The following is a 20000-nucleotide window of genomic DNA, read 5'->3' as shown; positions in this document are numbered from 1 at the left end:
GCCGTGGTGTCCCAGAGCGCTCCGGACCTGCCTCGGGGGGTCGACTAGGACGTAATTGTGGGTTATTTGTATCGAAGACCAACCTTAGCTACCCACGCCACGTTCGCGTCCGCTGCCGAGACTGTCGACTTGAGATATCAGACGCTTAAAACACATTAAACCGTTTAGCTGCACTGGCGAAGTTCCTTTAGGTGAACTAAATGATTTTTCGGGGGTGATATCATTAGGGGTGTACCGATTAATCGGCATCGGTATCGGCACTTTTTTGGTGTCCGGCATCGACATCAGTGATTTTTTTTTTTTTTTTTTTTGTATGAGATTACATCTGCATCTCGAAGTGCATTCTTGAAGGGTTAACATTCGGTGTTAGGACCGGGGTTATGATACCTATATTTTTTTCCTTCACATTTTCGTGATGTCTGGTACACATACACGCACGCACGACTCGATGGCGCAGTGTTTAGAGTTCCCGGCCGCCACTATGGCGGTCCGAGTTTGAGTCCCGCCCAGGGTTGAAATAATTTCAGTATTGCAGCGTTGCGAGTCGTTACTCCAACTCTCGTGGGCGGGGAGTTGGGTGTGTGTGTGTGCGTCTAAGGTCTCAGCATTACCCATAGATCGGTTATATATGAGCTCTGAGCTCTCTTCCAGGAGGGAAACCGCTGTCGATCACGAGTCCAACACATGATCCAAGACCATAGTGAATCACACACATAGGCGCGCATACATACAAATACACACGGATACACACACAAACACACGGACACAATCAGATACACAGTCGCATATACAGACATATAGATACAAACACACACACACACACACACACACACACACACACACACACACACACACACACACACACACACACACACACACACACACACACACACGCAAACTCATTCTTTCAATAACACACCTGGTATTTACCTCGCGCACCATAGAGCTGCCCATTCATCACAATGTTTTATGGACAATGCAATACTTTCTGCAATTGTAGTCCGCAAACTGAAGGCTCTTCCTCGCTCAAACCGCTGTCTTGCAACCTCTGTGCAACCTCTGTGCAACCTCTGTGCAACCTCCGTGCAACATCTGTGTAACCTCTGTGCAATTTCTGTGCAACCTTTGTGCAACTTTGTGCAAGATCTGTGCAGCATCTTTGCAATATATGTGCAACATGTGTGTAACATCTATGCAACATATGTGCAACATATATGCAACATACGTGTAACCTTTATGCCTCCTCTGTATAACATGTGCAACATATGTGTAACCTCTATGCAACCTTTGTACAACATATGTGCAACATATGTGTAACCTCTATGCAACCTTCGTACAACATATGTGCAACATATGTGTAACCTCTATGCAACCTCTATACAACATATGTGCAACATATGTTTAACCTCAATGCAACCTCTGTGCAACCTCAATGCAACCTCTCCGTTCAACTTCTCCTTCCACCACCTGGCTAAACACCTTCCCTACCACAAGGTTACCATAGGACTAAAAACAATCCTTTTGGCATTCATTAGTGAAACAGCTGTCAATCCGAAGTAAAATGGTTCATCTGTACATGTATGCCTAATCTATAGAGCAGCGTTTCTCAGCCTTTTTACCCTTGCATAACCTTTAAAATAAATTGCATGTCTTAAGGAACACCTGCGGAAAAAAAAACATATACCATATCTTTCTCATTATTTATATCATCGTAATAATAGGTTAGATAGGATGATGTCTATATTACATTGCATGTGTGACCCCTGTGAAAAAAGCACATATACCATATCTTTCTCATTTTATTTTCATCGTAATAATAGGTTAGATAGGATGATGTCTATATTACATTATTACAGTAACCAAGAATATGTCGTGCGTGTTTAGTTATATTACGTATATTTAATTATATTACGTTTACGAAATTAAATAAAAAGTCAAAAGTGCATTAGCTTATTTCACTTGTTCTCGCGGAACCCTTAGGGACCTTTTGCGGAACCTTAGGGTTCCGGGGAACCCTGGTTGAGGAACGCTGCTATAGACGATTGGAGTGGGTGGTGGTGGGGCGGGGGGAGATGTTTGATGTTGGTAGACATGTTTACTGAATAACGTGTTCATAGATTTGATTTTGGTCAAGACTACAACTTTGTTCCATTGGCGAGCAAAGTTTGGGAAGGTTTAAGTCAACTAATTTGTGTCGAGTATGTACAGGTAAACCACTGTGTATTACATACGAGTTCTATAGTTAAACCTACTGTTTAGAATCCATAGTAATTAAACACTTAATTTCAACCAAATCACAATTTCAACCTTTATGTTGTAATTCTGTGATTAGTGGGAATATTGTTTATGTTTAATATAAAGTAGGATTTTTCATATATGGCTTACATTGGGGATAGAATGGTCTGCGTGTTTTCTAATATATCTTTATCATTCTTTAAGAAAGTTTTCTATTTTTTTTGTCTTATCAAATTCGTAATTCGTATACTTTATTCATACGCTATTTATCCATTTATTCGTTTAATTGTCTGTTTATTTTTTCCTTTGTTTAATTTGGTGTTCCTTTCTCAGTTGTTGTTTTCTTGCATATCTGCATGCTAGCTTATCTTTGCATTTACCCGTCCAAGTATATCATTGTTTGGGAAATATATTTCCTGTGCCTGAATTCTAAGCTGTATGTCAGGCGGCTGCTGTTTGAATGCTTTGTGTCATATGTTATGTTCTTTATGTCTGACACAGTGCCTCTTGTGTCTAGTCTCTTCTTTTTCTTTTTAATACCTCTGTGTTTTATCTATTTACTTTTTATTATTTTGTTTCCTATAAAGACCTTTTTCTTTTTCCTTATGCTAAATCTTATGCATCCAGGAGGTGCTAAGATAAGAGGGAGGGTGGAGGGGTGTGGAGTGTTTTCAGGGATGGATTGGGTGGGAATGGTTTTATGCCTTTTCCTTTTTGGCTACCTCCCTTGTAAGGGGGAAAAAGCCTTGGTATATGTATGTATGTACGAGAATACTATGGAAATTGAGGTCAGGATACAAGTATTCAATGGGTTTAATCAATTCCATATTGTTCCTTGGAATTGTTAACAAAAGTATAGACATGTTATAGCTCTTGTGTGTACAAATTGATTTATATATCCCCGGAAATGGACCGCTGTGGCGCCTTGGTTTGAATCTCGTCTCACGGTGTAGATCAACGTTTTCCAACCTTTTCCGACCATAGCACCCCCTGTTGTCATGTCTAAGCAGTCCAGCACCCCTATCTTCTTATTAAGAAGGATAAAAGAAAGTGAAGTGTACTGCTTGCTGATTCATTTTCTTGATTCCTTAGAACTGAAACATATTGACAATATTGTTTGTAGAAGAATTAAGAACACCCTAGAAAAATAAAATAGCATGGAAAAGGTCAAATATGCACAACTAGGTAATCAGTGATACATATGTCAATGTGATTTTTGTGTGCATCACTTCCCAGCACCCACCTGTAATTGATTTCAGCACCCCTAGGTGGTCCTAGCACCCCAGGTTGGGAAACGCTTGTATAGGTCCATCTTTGGACTCAGCGGCTGCTGGCACCTGCTAGTACATTAGGCAAAGGTGTCCGCTTTGGTTTTACCGAAGATGTTCTTGGAAGGAAGGGACCGTAAGTGGTCCTCAGCCGAAGAGAGGGCGTTGACCTTAGGCGGGAAGGCAATGACCTTAGACGAAGTTTACGATCATCGTTCATGGCTCAACGATGATCGTTCATGGCTCAACGATGATCGTCAGACGATTGTCTAGAGCACAAACTCTTTGTTGTTGTTGTTGTTGTTGTTGTCGTTCCCTAGACTGTCTGTCCGAGCAGTCCCGTCTCCCCAAGGAAGGCCACAGCCGAAACTGGGTTTTCCCAAAAATCCTTTATAGAGTGTATGTTGTGTTGTTTGCGTGCATGATTGTGTATAATGCAGTTTTCCATTATGTGTTGTATGGTATGGGGTGAAGTGTTACTCTTTGTTTTGGATTGGGGTTGTTTTGCTTCGATCTGCAAAAGGATGAGGCTGATAATTCTATCTGAAGTCACAAACGCGCTTACCCAAATGTGATGCCAGGTAGTAGGATGCGCGTCACCAACCATTGGCTGTGGTAGGATAATAATCACACTGAACAAAACGTACCTGAGTTCTTGTGTCGTAAATTGATGATTGGTGGTGACCTTTGCTTCTACGCTAAGGCCATATTTTCGTTCTCTCTCTCGCTCTCGCTCTCTCTCTCTCTCTCTCTCTCTCTCTCTCTCTCTCTCTCTCTCTCTCTCTCTCTCTCTCTCTCTCTCTCTCTCTCTCTCTCTCTCTCTCTCTCTCTCTCTCTCTCTCTCTCTCTCTCTCTCTCTCTCTCTCTCTCTCTTCTTTGCCCCTTTTTCTATAATTGTTTCTCTTTTGTTCTTTCGTTATTTTTTCATTTTTTATTTTTTATTTTCTTTCGTTTTTTTGTACTTTGATTTTCTTTTTCTTTCTTTTGAGTATTTTCTTTTTATCGCTTTCTTTCATTCTTTGATTCCTTTCTTTTCTTTTCTTTTCTTTATTTCATCATTCATTTTTTTCGTTTTTATTTATCCATGTTTTGGGGTGGTTTGGTGGCTATTTCATCACCGACAGTTGGAGCAGATTTGTAGCCCACATCTTTCTTGAAAGAATCTAATATGCTGGAGGAAAATAACTTTCCTTCAGCACATCAAATAATATTCTATATTAGTTGTTGAAAAAAAATATTTTACCATAGTGATTTTACGGGGGGGGGGGAGAGTTCTGGGGGTGGGTGTTACCGCCAACTAATTGGAGGTTGGATGAAAAATAGCCCAGTGTGATAACGCGTTTACATAGCTACTGTATTTTGTAGTCTTTAACGCTCTCCATTCTCATCACATTCCCATACCATCAGAGACTAGTGTAGATGGTGGTGATAGCATTGCTCGTGTTCATATTTTGTCCTGTCCTAATGTTGGTGGTGTTAATGGTGTTGGGGACTGTTTAAGGTGTTGGTGAAGGTTTGGTGGTGAAGGTTTAGTGGTGTTGAAGGTTTAGGGATGGTGGTGCTTAATGGTATTTGTGGTGATGATGGTGATAGTAGTGGAGGTGGTGATAGTGGTGATGGCTAGGATAGTGGTGATAGTAAATTTGGTAGTGGTGCTGGTGGTATTAGTGGTGCGGGTGATACTGTAGAGTTGGTGGAGAAGGAGGAGGTTGTGGTAGGAGTAGAGTGTGGTGGGACGGTGGTAATGGGGTTGGGAGTCTATGGTGTTGGTGAAATGAATGTTTTTTGTGATGGTGATAGTGATGGTGGTAGAGGAGTCTGAGATGGAGGAGTCTGAGATAGAAGAGTCGTAGATAGAAGAGTAGGAGATGGAGGAGTCTGAGATGGAGGAGTCTGAGATGGAGGAGTCTGAGATGGAGGAGTGTGAGATGGAGGAGTGTGAGATGGAGGAGTCTGAGATGGAGGAGTCTGAGACGGAGGAGTCTGAGACGGAGGAGTCTGAGACGGAGGAGTCTGAGACGGAGGAGTCTGAGACGGAGGAGTCTGAGACGGATGAGTCTGAGACGGAGGAGTCTGAGACGGAGGAGTCTGAGACGGAGGAGTCTGAGACGGAGGAGTCTGAGACGGAGGAGTCTGAGACGGAGGAGTCTGAGACGGAGGAGTCTGAGACGGAGGAGTCTGAGACGGAGGAGTCTGAGACGGAGGAGTCTGTGACGGAGGAGTCTGAGAGGGAGGAGTCTGAGACGGATGAGTCTGAGACGGAGGAGTCTGAGACGGAGGAGTCTGAGATGGAGGAGTCTGAGACGGAGGAGTCTGAGACGGAGGAGTCTGAGATGGAGCGGTCTGAGACGGAGGAGTCTGAGACGGAGGAGTCTGAGACGGAGGAGTCTGAGACGGAGGAGTCTGAGACGGAGGAGTCTGAGTCGAAGGAGTCTGAAACGGAGGAATCTGAGACGGAGGAGTCTGAGACGGAGGAGTCTGAGACGGAGGAGTCTGAGACGGAGGAGTCTGAGACGGAAGAGTCTGAGACGGGGGAGTCTGAGACGGGGGAGTCTGAGACGGGGGAGTCTGAGACGGGGGAGTCTGGGACGGAGGAGTCTGGGACGGAGGAGTCTGAGACGGAGGAGTCTGAGACGGAGGAGTCTGAGACGGAGGAGTCTGAGACGGAGGAGTCTGAGACGGAGGAGTCTGAGACGGAGGAGTCTGAGACGGAGGAGTCTGAGACGGAGGAGTCTGAGACGGAGGAGTCTGAGACGGAGGAGTCTGAGACGGAGGGGTCTGAGACGGATGAGTCTGAGAAGGAGGCCTCTGAGTCGGAGGAGTCTGAGACGGAGGAGACTGAGACGAAGGAGTCTGAGACGGAGGAGTCTGAGACGGAGGGGTCTGAGACGGAGGTGTCTGAGACGGAGGAGTCTGAGACGGAGGAGTCTGAGACGGAGGAGTCTGAGACGGAGGAGTCTTGAGACGGAGGAGTCTTGAGACGGAGGAGTCTTGAGACGGAGGAGTCTTGAGACGGAGGAGTCTTGAGACGGAGGAGTCTGAGACGGAGGAGTCTGAGACGGAAGAGTCTGTGACGGAGGAGTCTGAGACGGAGGAGTCTGAGACGGAGGAGTCTGAGACGGAGGAGTCTGAGACGGAGGAGTCTGAGACGGAGGAGTCTGAGACGGAGGAGTCTGAGACGGAGGAGTCTGAGACGGAGGAGTCTGAGACGGAGGAGTCTGAGACGGAGGAGTCTGAGACGGAGGAGTCTGAGACGGAGGAGTCTGAGACGGAGGAGTCTGAGACGGAGGAGTCTTGAGACGGAGGAGTCTGAGACGGAGGAATCTGAGACGGAGGAGTCTGAGACGGATGAGTCTGAGACGGAGGAGTCTGAGACGGATGAGTCTGAGACGGAGGAGTCTGAGACGGAGGAGTCTGAGACGGAGGAGTCTGAGACGGAGGAGTCTGAGACGGAGGAGTCTGAGTCGAAGGAGTCTGAAACGGAGGAATCTGAGACGGAGGAGTCTGAGACGGAGTCTGAGACGGAGGAGTCTGAGATGGAGGAGAAGACGCCCGCACGCACGCCCATGCAGCTTAAGAACAGTTGGCCGCCCAGTCTGCCCTCGTCATGCGTCGATGACCGCGCTGGACTGATGCCTCTTCTTCTTCTTCTTCCTCCTCCTCCTCCTCCTCTTTCTCCCCACCTTCCTCCTCTTCACCGTTCTCCTCTTTGTATTCATCCTTCACTTCTTCTTTCTCTTCTACTCTTCCTCCTCTTTCTCCTCTTCCTCCTCTTTCTCCTCTTCCTCCTTCCTCCTCTTCCTCCTCTTCCTCTTCTTCCTCCTACTCTTCCTTCTCTCTCTCCTCTTTCTCCTTTTCCTCCTCTTCCTCCTCCTCCTCCTACTCTTCCTCCTCCTACTCTTCCTCCTCCTACTCTTCCTCCTCTCCCTCCTCTCTCTCCTTTTCCTTCTTTTCCTCCTCTTCCTCCTTTTTCTTCTCTTCCTACTCTTCCTCCTTTTCTTCCTATTTATGAGCTTCCTACTCTTCTTCCTTTCTTTTCTTACATTATTTTTCTTCCTCTTCCTCCTTTATTTCTTCCTTAACCTCCTTTTCCTCTTCCTTTTGCGTCCCTTTCCTCCTCCCCATTTCAACCTCTTCTCCTTCTCCCTCTTCCTCTTTCTCTTCCTCTTCTTCTCACTCTTCCTCTCTCCTTCTCACTCTCCCTTTCCATCTCCCTTTCCCTCTCGCTTCCACCCCTAATCTATTCATATATACATTTATCTATTCCTTATCTATTTTTTATCTATTTATTTGTTTATAGTTGATCGTCCTCATTTTGTCTAAACATTGTGTCTTCCCTCGCTGATCTCTGAAAACATTGATGTCACCGTTGAAGTTCGTGGTGCTAAGCATCAGAGCTGGGCGCGTTCCTCAGTGCGTTCCTATATGCGTTCCTCGGTGCGTTCCGTTTTAGTTTGGCCGCGGTTAGCGCTCCCAAACTATTAAAGCTTAAGAGACAGGTTCATACCGAAATAAAAGTCCGGTAGGCCACAAACTACACCATAGAAAAATTTCGTAGGCCACATCCTAAAGGTAGGCCACATACTATACCGGCACCTATATTGCTTTAATAGTTTGGGAGCGCTAACCGCGGCCAAACTAAAGCGGAACGCACCGAGGAACGCACCGAGGAACATGCCCAGCTCTGCTAAGCATTATCGGTTCCTGTCCACTAATACATAATTTCGGTAACTGGAGAGGTCGACAACATTATTATAATTATTATTATTATTATTTTCCAGTAATTCATTAACTCTCGTATAATTAATATGACCATACAAATTTGATTATGCAAATTAGTTTATATTAGTAAATTTGTTTTATTTGTGACACGGTGATGACGCGTTGTTTTTTAACTTTGGATCCGCGTGTATAGTCCAGGTAGTCTGCAGATTTCTGCCAATTTGACGCAATTTGAATAATATTTTTTGCTGTTGACAAGAATAAAGTATTTCAAGAATCACACAAGGGGGTTGAAGTCCACCATAAAGGGTTATCACACTGGGCTTTTTTTCCTCCAATTGTTGGAGCAAATTTGTGAACCACAGTTTTCGGGAAGGAATCTGTTATGCTGGAGGAATTTTTTTTCCTCCAGCACAGCCATTTTATGCATTTTTCTTGACGACAAAATAAAAATGAAATAAATAAATAGATAAAAAAAAAAAAAAAATGAATAAAAATAAATAAATAAATAAATAAATAAATAAATAAATAAAAATAAAATAAATAAATAAGTAAAAAATTATAATAATAATAATCAATAATGGCTATAGTGATTTCACTGCGGAAAAGGTTCTGGTGGTAGGTGATACCGTCGATTAATCGGAGGTTGGAGAAAAAATAGCGCAATATGGAAACTCCTTTAGTCTGAAGATTTTTTTTTTTTTTTTTAATAAGAAAGTTTGTGTTTGATTATTTTGTATGATTTCTGTCGAGTTTTATTCCAAAAATGGGGAGCTTACACCGGGAGATGCTTAGCTGTGTCTTAGCTTTGACTTGTATCTTCTGACTTCCAGGACAAGTTGAAGTCCCTGCCAGTTGGATTCTTCCTTCTCCTCTTCTTCCTCTTCCTCCTCCTCTTTCTCCTCCTCCTCTTCCTCCTCCTCCTCCTCCTCCTTCTTCCTTCTCCTCCTCTTCCTCCTCCTTTTCTTCCTCCTCTTCTTCTTCTTTCTCGTATTCTTCCCCCTCCTCTTCCTCCTCCTCCTGTTCCTCTTCCTCCTCTTCCTCCTCCTCCTCTACTTCCTCTTTCTCCTCTTCCTCCACTTCTTCATCTTCCTTCTCAATCTCTTCCTCTTCTTCCTCCTATTACTTCTCTTCCTACTCTTCTTCCTCCCCTTTCTCCTTTTCCTCCTCCTCGTCTTCCTTCTCATCCTCTTCCTCCTCTTCCTCTTCCTCCTCCTCCTCTTCTTCCTGCTTTTACTCCTTATCATCATCTTCTTCCTCCTCCTCTTCTTCCTTGTCTTCCTCCTCTTCCTCTTCCTCTTCCTCCTCTTCTTCCTCCTCTTACTCCTTATCATCATCCTCTTCCTCCTCCTTCTCTTCTTCCTTGTCTTCCTCCTCCTCCTTCTCTTCCTCTTCCTCTTCCTCCTCCTCTTCCTCCTCCTCTGTTCTTAGCATAATCTTCTACTCCTTCCATAATCCTCTCCATCCTCCTCTTCATTCTTCTCTTCATCCTCTTCTCCATCCTCCTCTTTATTCTTCTCTTCATCTTCTTCTTCATCTTCCTCTTCATCCTCCTCTTCATTCTTCTTTTCATCCTCCTCTTCATCCTCCTCTTCATCTTCTTTTACCTCCTCTTCTCTCTCTTCATCGTCATCCTTTCTCCCCCTCTCCCTATCCCTCTACCTCTCCCTCTCCCTCTCCCTTTCCCCTCCTCCACTCCCTCTCCCCTTCCCTCTCCTCTCCCATATACTCTCTACTCTTAATCCTCCACCTTTCTCTCCTATTCCCTTCTCTTTCTCCCTCTCTTCTCCTTCCTCTCTTCTCCTCCCTCTCCTCTATTCCTCCCATCTCCTTTCCTCTTCTTCACCTCTTCTCTCCTCTTAACCCTCCTCCTCCTCTCTCTCTCATACCCTTCTCTTTCTTCTCCCTCCCTTCTCCTCCCTCTCCTCTCTTCCTCTCATCTCTTTTCCTCTTCTTCTCCTCCTCCTCTCTCCTCTTCTCCTCTTAACCCACCACCTCCTTTGTCTCCTATCCCCTTCTCTCTCTTCTCCCTCTCTTCTCCTCCCTCTCCTCTCTTCCTCCCATCTCCTTTCCTCTTCTTCACCTCCCTCTTGATCCTCTCCCTCCTTTCTCTCCTATCCCCTTCTCTCTGTTCTCCCTCTCTTCTCCTGCCTCTCCTCTCTTCCTCCTATCTCCTTTCCTCTTCTCCTCCTCCTCTCCTCTTAACCCTCCACCTCCTTTCTCCCTCTCTCCTCCTCCCTCTCCTCTCTTCCTCCAATCTCATTTCCTCTTCCCCATCTCCTTTCTTCTCCTCCTCCTCCTCTTCTCTCCTCTTCTCCTCTCCTCTCTATTCTTGACTGGAATCGTTGCGCCACCCCTCTGTATACATTTCTATTAATTTTCTTCAATTTGTCTTTCGATGTCTCCACTCTGTCTCATCTTTACTCGCCTTTTTTCAACTTTGAGATTTATTTTCTTTTTTCCTCCATGGTTTGGTTGGGTTTTTATACTATTGCACAATTTCTTCATTCTGTCCTGTGTTTTCTGTTTCTCTCTCTCTCTCTCTATCTATCTATCTATCTATCTATCTATCTCTATCTCTGTCTCTATCTCTATCTCTGTCTCTATCTCTATCTCTCTTTTTCTCTTTCTTTTTATCTTTTCTTTTTCTTCGTTTCTTTTTCTTTCTCTTTTTCTTTCTTTTTTTCTCTTCTTTTTCTTTTTCTCTTCTTTTTCTTTTTCTCTTCTTTTTCTCTTTTTATCTTTCTCTTTATCTCTATCTCTCTATCTATCTATCTATCTATCTATCGCCCTCTCTCTCTCTCTCTCTCTCTCTCTCTCTCTCTCTCTCTCTCTCTCTCTCTCTCTCTCTCTCTCTCTCTCTCTCGCTCTCGCTCTCTCTCTCTCTCTCCTTCCCTCTCTCTCTCTCTCTCTCTCTCTCTCTCCTTCCCCCCCTCTCTCTCTCTCTCTCTCTCTCTCTCTCTCTCTCTCTCTCTCTCTCTCTCTCTCTCTCTCTCTCTCTCTCTCTCTCTCTCTCTCTCTCTCTCTCTCTCTCTCTCTCTCTCTCTCTCTCGCTCTCTCTCTCTCTCTCTCCTCTCTCTCTCTCTCTCTCTCTCTCTCTCTCTCTCTCTCTCTCTCTCTCTCTCTCTCTCTCTCTCTCTCTCTCTCTCTCTCTCTCTCTCTCTCTCCTTCTCTCTCCTTCCCTCTCTTTCTTTCCTTCTCTCTCTTCTCTTCTCCTTCCCTCTCTTTCCTTCCCTCTCACGCTTTCCTTCCCTCTCTCTCTCCATTCCTCTCTCTCTCTCCCTCTCTCCCTCTCCCTCTCTCCTTCTCCATTCCTCTCTCTCTCTCTCCCTCTCTCCCTCTCCCTCTCCCTCCCCACTCTTCTTTCTCATTATCACTTCTCCACTTGCCCTTTTCCCCATTTTCCTCCTCCTCCTTCTCTTTTTAATTTTTTCTTTTATTCTATTTTTCTCCTCTCTTCCTCTACTCGTGTTCTCCTTTCTCCTTGCTCTTCTCTCCTTCTGTCCTCCTCTTTTTTCCTCTTCCTGTCCTCCTCTTTTTTCCTCTTTTCCTGTCTTCTTTCCTATCCTCCTTACCTCTTTTCCTCTACACTCCTCTTCTCTCTCCTCCCTCCTCTCCTCCTTCTCTACTTTTCTTCTCCTCCGCTCTTACTCTCTTTCCCTCATCCTCCTCTCCTCCTCTTGTTATCCTATTCTCCCCTTTCCCTTCTTCTCCCTTTATGCTTTCCCTTTCTTTTTAATTTCCCCTCCCCTTGTCTTCCCCTTCCTTACTCCTTCCTTTCCTCTTTCCTTCCCTTCTCTTCCCTTCTCTTCCCTTCCCTTCGCTTCCCTTCCCTACCCTTCCATTCCATTCCCTCTCCACCTCTTCCTTTCCTTTCCCTTCCCTTTCCCTACTATTTCCTTCCTTTCTCTTCCCTTTCCTTTCCCTTTCCCTTCCTTTCCCTTCCTTTCCCTTCCTTTCCCTTCCCTTCCCTTTCCTTCCCTTTCCTTCCCTTTCCTTCCTTTTCCTTCCTTTCCCTTCCCTTCCCTTCCCTTCTCTTCCCTTCTCTTCCCTGTCTTCCTCTTTCCTTCCCTTCCCTTCCCTTCCCTTCCCTTTACTTCTCTTCCCTGTCTTCCTCTTTCCTTCCCTTTCCTTCCCTTCCCTTCCCTTCCCTTCTCTATCTTCCTTCACTTTCCTTCCATTCCCCCTCCCTTCTTCCTTTCTCTTAACTTTCCTTCCCTTCTCCTTCCCTTCTCTTCCCTTCCCTTCCCTTCCCTTCTCCTTCCCTTTCCCATCTTCCTATTTCCTTTCCTTTCCTTCCCTTCTCTTCCCTTTCTTCTTCTTCCCTTCCCTTCCCTGCTCTTCCCTTCCTTTCCCTCCCCTTCCCCCTTCGACGACGGCGTCCATTTTTGCTGGTCCCGTCCCGACCTGCATAAACCATTCGGGGGGAGCGCGAGACTTGCCAGGGTCCTCCGCCACTTCCTCCTCTTCCTCCTCCTCCTTCTCTTCTTCCTCCTCCCCCTCTTCTTCCTCCTCTTTCTCCTCTTTTTCTTCCTCCTCTTCTTCCTCCTCTTTCTCCTCTTTTTCTTCCTCTTTCTCCTCCTTTTCTTCTTCCTCCTCTTCCTCCTCTTCCTCCTCTTCCTTCTCCTCTTCCTCTTCCTCCTCCTCCTCCTCCTCCTCCTCCTCTTCCTCTTCCTCCTCTTCCTTCTCCTCTTCCTCTTCCTCCTCCTCTTCCTTCTCCTCTTCCTCCTCTTCCTTCTCTTCCTTCTCCTCTTCCTCTTCTACCTCTTCTTCCTCCTCGTCCTCTCCCTCTTCCTCTTCTACCTCTTCTTCCTCCTCGTCCTCTCCCTCTTCCTCCTCTTCATCTTCTTCATTCTCTTCGTCCTCTTTCTCGACTTGCACATGTTCCTTTTCTCTTTATCATATTCCTCTTCTTGATCATCACCTTCCTCTTCCACCTCTTTCCCCTCTTTTCCCCCCTCCTCTTCCTTCTCTTTCTTTTCCTCTTCCTCTAATTCCTCTTTTTATTCTTCCTCTTCATTCTTTTCTTCACCCTCTTCTATATCACCCTCTTCCTCTTCTACTTCATTCTCTTTCTATTCCTCTTCCTCCTCTTCCTCCTCTTCCTCCTCCTCCCCTCTTTCCCCTTTTCCAGATCCACGTCCTGTTCCTCCTTTTCCTCCTCGTCTTCCTCCTCCTCCTCCTCCTCCTACTCCTAATCCTTATCCTCTTCCTCATCTTTCTACTCCCTCCTCCTCTTTCTCTTCCTTCCTTCTCTTCTTCTTCCTCCTCATTCCTTATTGCCATCTTATTTTCCTCCTTTTCTTTTACTCCTCTTCTTTCTTTTCCTCATCTTCCTCCTCTTTCTCCTCTTTCTCCTCTTCTTCCTCTTCTTCCTCCTCTTCCTCCTCTCCCAAAATTTGCACACCATCCCATAGATGTTTTCTACCACCTTACCCCTCCCTTCCGCCTCATCTCCTCAACTCCTCTTTATTTTCCTTTATTTTTCACTTCTCTTTAATTTCTCCTCCTCATCTACCTCTTCTTTTCTTTATCTTCTTCTTCCCCTTTTTCTCTTCTTTGGTCTCATCTCCCTCTTCTATCGTTTCATTCTCTTCTTCATCTTCCTCGTCTTCTTTCGTCTTCCTTTTCTTTCTCTCTTTCCTCCTCTTTTCTTCCTCTTCTCTTTTCTCTTCTTCCTCTTAATACTCGTATTGCTCCTGTTACTCGCATTGATGATATTTTTCGTGATGCAATTATTTTTCTGCATTCTCTGTATTTCTCTTAGATCTTGTATTCTTCAATTTCTCCAAATTCTTAGTATTCATTACATTCCTTGTATTCTTCGTATTCTTGATATTGATATTCCTCATCTTGGGATTAATTAATCCCTAATCCTGAGAAGCTAACTGCTACCTCACCACCGTCTTGAAGCACCTTCTGGGTACTAACAAGGAAGTTAATATTAACCCTTTAAACTCCGATGACAAGATGTCTTGTCATTTGGTCAAATATAACAAAAAATCATAAAACACCAAAAAGTTTGATTGAACACCAGAAAAATATGACGTCAATCCTCGCGCGGTCAAGCCGCATCAGATGATATTCGGATGTACGGGCCGGCGCGAGGCCTACCGTATCCGGTTCTTCACATCTACACCACAAGCGGCTGACATGAGTCTAAAGTAGCAACCGAGATAGACTCAAGTACTCCTTGCTCTCATACATCTCCAGAATTCTTGATGTGGTGATCTGTCATACGCTTTCTCTAGGTCTATAAATATTCTGTGCAGTTCCGTCCGTTTTTTTTTTTTTTTTTTTTCTATCATATCTGTAAGAGTGATATTTGTTGTCTCTCTACGTGACATAAGACTAGACTGATCTCCGTTTCGATCCCCCAAGCTAAATAATATAAAAAAGAGAACATTAATCTTTATAACTGTAACATCCTCAAATTAATGTCCAGATAAGTTGAAGAGATGATGGGTAAACACTGAAATTTCATTTAAACCATCACCCCAATAAATGAATAAATAAACAAATAAATAAATAAATAGATAAATAAATAAATAAATAATTAAATAAATAGATAAATAGATAAATAAATAGATAAATATATAAATAGATAAATAAAATAAATATATAAATAAATATGATTATGGAAGCGAAGCCCACTCCTCTCCCTCAGCCCGCACCTAATCACAGGTGTTTTGCACAACATTATGATGAAGAGTTTATATCACTATTTTCCAAACCTGGGGACGCGACCCCAAGTGGGGTCACCAAGCGTTTTTCCTTGGTCACCAAGACATCTCGTATGCTAGATTGATATCAAGCTTCCAGATTCATATTGCTGTAGTAAAATTCAGTGATGTTAACTTTGTCTTTTATAACCTTCCATTACCTTTCTTACACATATATTGATTATACTTGTCCCCTCCTTTTTACAGTCAACAACTAGTCATATATATGATATGATATCACTGTCCAGTAATGTCGTTACACATTAGTAATTGCACTAAAAACCCACCCTGAAGAGGATCACAGCAAGTGATCGAAATATACGGAAATTCGTTATTTCCTTCTTTTCTTAAATCCAAATAATAGTGGGTTTTTAGTGCATGATATGATATGATATGATTAAAGCATTGCTTTAACATAAGGAGATCCCTCACCACCCCGACATTTTGCACACTCTTCGGCCCTTAAAAACATCAAGAACTCAAAGAGATGTCCACACTGCCCGTCCATTTGACATGAAGGCGGCAGATTTGTTGTCCACAGCAGAAATGATAAACAATGACCTTCCGACCACAACACCTACCGACCCAGACTCCCTGGTTATTTACCCACACCGCCGCGCTACCCCATTGTCGTCTTGGCTAGGTGGTCGAAAAACCAAACATCATTTGACATCATCTGACGGGAGTTTGTTTCTGAATTATCCTCTCTCGCATTCCCCTCCAATCTACATAGACGGTTTCCACTATGACCGGGGAATGGTTAATACAGTATTATCTGTTGAAACAGAATGGCAAACGCCGACAAGACTGTGAGAATAAACACCGTGTGAGATCGAAACCTTTATTGGTACGACGTTTCGCTTGTTACAGCTTTTTCAAGTACAGACATGGCAAACACTCTGAGTATATATAGGCCAACGGGGAAGGAACTGGAAGAGGTTATCAGGGAGGGGTGGGTGGTAGGTGGAGGGGCGGGGGTATGAGAAGGGGGACGGGTGGGACTTGGTGGAGATAAAGGAGGACATTTCGGACAGTTTGTTGAAGTGGACGCAGAGTGTTTGCCATGTCTGTATTTGAAAAAACTGTAACAAGCGAAACGTACCAATAAAGGTTTCGATCTCACACGGTGTTTATTCTCACACAGTATTATCTCCAGCCATGACAGAGTCCAGATCTCCCCGCCTTTTGTTTCAGTCTACACCGTCGGTCTTTTAGTTATTCTCACCGATCTATCCCTTATTATCGTCCGCTCTTCCTCAAACATAATCATCTTTGACTTAAGAAGAACCTTATAAGTTGTATCTATCATTAACGTCATTCAGCGCAATGTTGTCACTGTGATCTATACCTGTTCCCATAAATGAGTGGGATTTTTCCCACAAAATTGTCACAAGGACATCTGGATTTCCACATTTTTCCCACAAGAAGAAGGAATAATTATATACACAAATAAGTTTATTGCAACACAACATATAATTTGCTCACAAAACATCCCATGTGAGCAAATTTCTCCAACAAATTTGTAGAAAATCGCCACAAAATAGCATCGGTGACTCAGTGACCCATGAAATTTATTTGTACATCATTCGGATTTCGTTCCACTTCAAATATGTGTACTTTTGTTGGGTGCCATCTCAGGTTGGCATTACCGATGACGAACGAACCGACAAAGCAGCTCGGGATGCAGCGTTGACGTTTTTCGATACTTCCATCCCATTGCCTTCAACAGTCCCACCCTGCGGTATACATTGCAAAACATAATTCCTTAAAGATAGAGAGAAAGGAAGAACGAAGGAAAGAAAAAACTATATACCCCCATTCCCGTGTTTATAAGGGTCATCATCCCATCACCTGTCGCATGAAATCAGCCCCAACGAACACGTGAAGCATTTCTTACAAATATTTTCATGCGACCATATTTCAGTTGTGGCTATCATTTATGTTCGCAGTGAATGGGAACTGTGCGTGGTTCTATTTCATTTCAGCATGCTGTCGCCTTTCCTCTTAAATGAATTTAATACACAAATAAATTCATTTCATATTCTCACACGACGTCTTGCTAATAATCAGAAATTGAACGAGCAGCATATTTTCCCCGTGTATAGTGTATTGGATTAAGCAACCTAATTTTCCTTGTATGGCAAAAATGCTGAGAGGAACATTTGACAACCCGTGATTACCAAACCTCACATCCATCTATAGCTCCTTTCTTACCGCCTTACCCTGCGATTTAAGACATACATTTGCGTTTAACAACAATCTATTCCTACATCGCCCATAGCTTTCCTATGCCTAACCAAGTCCCCCATTCCACATGCCCTTGAGTTATCCTTACTATATCACACTTTTACTTAAATACTTTACCTACTCAACCCCTCACTAAAATCTCCTTCCTCCCCATCTCTCCTTCCTTCTCAAACAACGATTTCATTACTTCTCACTCTAGAAGAACCAAGATTCTCAGCCTATTTCCACACATACCCCGTACTTATGAATTGCTGTCATTTAACCTCCTGGAGATGACTTCGACACTAAATTTAATCGTTTTGTATCCACTAACTGTTAGTGACTTTCGGATGGCTGCTCCACTTGTGAACCACCGTAATCCACTAGTGGGTCCATGGACCACAGGTTGAGAACTACTGCTCTAGAAGAACCAATACGAGTATGCACATCTTCTCGTTTTATTTCAAGAGATGAACTTTCTTTAAGATCCCGAACCTCCAGAACATTTGTGTTGGTGCCCCGACATCCAACACAGTCTAGAGCAGAGGTGGGGAACCTGCGGCCTTCCGGGCCATCAAATGCGGCCTTCTGCGGCCTGTGATATACATATTATCTTTTTAAAAGACCTTGAATATTTCTTAAATCTGAAATCATTACACACCTGAAACTTATATAATATAATAAAAGGGGTAAAATAATAAAAAAAAAAAAAAATCAGTGCGGCCTTTATGTGGGACGATGAATTGTAAGGTGGCCTTCATGCACAAAAAGGTTCCCCACCCCTGGTCTAGAGCAATGGTTCCCAAACTTTGGCTTGAGGCACCCTTGCCAAGCCTTTCAGAAGTCCCCGGCACACTTATTAGAAAATCTAAATTCTAGTTTGTCAGTATTTTGTTGATTCAACATCAATGTAACATTTTTTGTCTCTGAATAATATGAAAATACTCATCTTTACACTGATGCTGCTTTAATGAACAAAAATGGATGACAGAGAGGGTCGGTAATACGAAAATTATTTTTGTCCTGGATTTTGGCGGCACCCTCAGTTGATCTCGCGGCACACCGTTTGGGAACCACCGGTCTAGAGTCTCAACATGGGGTACGCGAACCCCTACGGGTTCGCTAGACAGTTTCCAGAGGGAACTTAGATAACTAGCAAAAGATTACTTAAACATTCAAATTTGCGGAGAGAGAATATTGTGCATTTTTTATGTTAATGCTGAACTGATGAATAAAGTAATTACCATTTGACCCATTTGATATCCATTGCGGTACCATTGTATATTTATTCTTAATGAATTATCATTCTATATTCTGTGTCAGGTTAATGGAGGTACGGGTCGATGGTCCGATGGCTCTTGGGGTACGTAACGGGAAAAAGAATTCCTGGTCTAGAGAATTGACACTCAACCTATTGTCCAGTTGATCTCTAGTGGGTCACAAGTGGATCTACAAAACCAAAAACTATTAAGATTTAATGGAATTTTAGTGATTCAGTTTAGTGCTGAAGTGGTCAGCAGGAGGCTAAGGAATAGTAATACATAAAAATGGGTGATGTGTACAGAAAGACAGGTTGAGAACGCCTGGTCTACGGGTACCACGTTCTCGCATGTGTCCGCTCCTACAGACCACTCGAACTTCCAGCTAGTGAGTTGTCTGCAGCCAATCACAATATAACACTCTTATTCCACGTATTCAACGTATTCCTCGTGTTCTTTATATTCCCTTGTACTTCCTGTTCAGATTTCTAATCTACTTCCTCATTACTTCGTTTTCTTATCGTTCCTCTTGTATTTCCTCATATTTCTCTCTTTACCTTTTCTCCTCTCTGCTCTTTTTCATGTCTGCTCTACTTGTTTCCTCTTATACTTCCTCTATTTCCCCTGCTTCCTCTTTTCTCTTTAATACAATTACACTATTCTTCCTATATTTTTCTTCTTCCTCCTCTCTTTCATCAACTATTATCTTGTTTGTCTCCCATATCTCCCTTCGTCTACCTTCGTCTCTCTTCTCTTCTTTTATCCCCATTTCGCCTCTCTATCCATGAATCCCTCTCTCTCCTCTTTTCCCGTCTCTCTTTCCACCCCTCATCTCTTTCTTTTTTCTCTCTCTTTCTATCTCTTCCTCCTTCTCTTTCTATATTTCTCTCTTCCAATTTTTCTTTCTTTCTCTATTTCTCTCTTTCTCTTTCGCTCTCTTTTTTCCTTTCTTGCTTTCTCTCTATCTCCCTTTCCCTGTTTCTCTCTTCCTCTCAGTATTTCTTTCTCTCCTTCTCTCTCTCTCTCTCTCTCTCTCTCTCTCTCTCTCTCTCTCTCTCTCTCTCTCTCTCTCTCTCTCTCTCTCTCTCTCTCTCTCTCTCTCTCTCTCTCTCTACACCTCTCTCTCTCTTTCTCTCTTCTGCCTCTCATATGTTGACTTGTGGTCGAACAGTAAGAGGGACGAACTTCGACAATCTGGAGAGTCCAGGAGGGTCCCCCGAGGTCGCCCCTACACGACCTCGAACCAAGACCCCAAATCCTTTGGGGGTCTCGTGAGGTGGAGGGTAATGTCTTTCGAGCGTCTTCAAGAAATTTTGGTTTTGCCTTTCTGAAGCTCGTAGGGCAAAGGTGACGGTTTCATAAGAACGTAAGAATGGAGGAGACTGCAAGAGACCATAAGGCCTACACTAGGCAGATCCTTATCCATCACCACCTGTCATTCCTATCCATAAAGTTGTCTAACCGTTTCTTAAAACAGCTGATAGGTTCAGCGCTCACTACATGGTTACTAAACCTATTCCATTCGTTGACCACCCTATTAGTAAACCAATTCTTGCCTATTTCCTTCT

Source organism: Oratosquilla oratoria, chromosome 44 (assembly GCF_046742065.1).
Source record: "Oratosquilla oratoria isolate Oo_2021 chromosome 44, ASM4674206v1, whole genome shotgun sequence".
In the NCBI taxonomy this organism is placed as follows: Eukaryota; Metazoa; Arthropoda; class Malacostraca; order Stomatopoda; family Squillidae; genus Oratosquilla; species Oratosquilla oratoria.
This window is presented reverse-complemented; position numbering follows the sequence as displayed.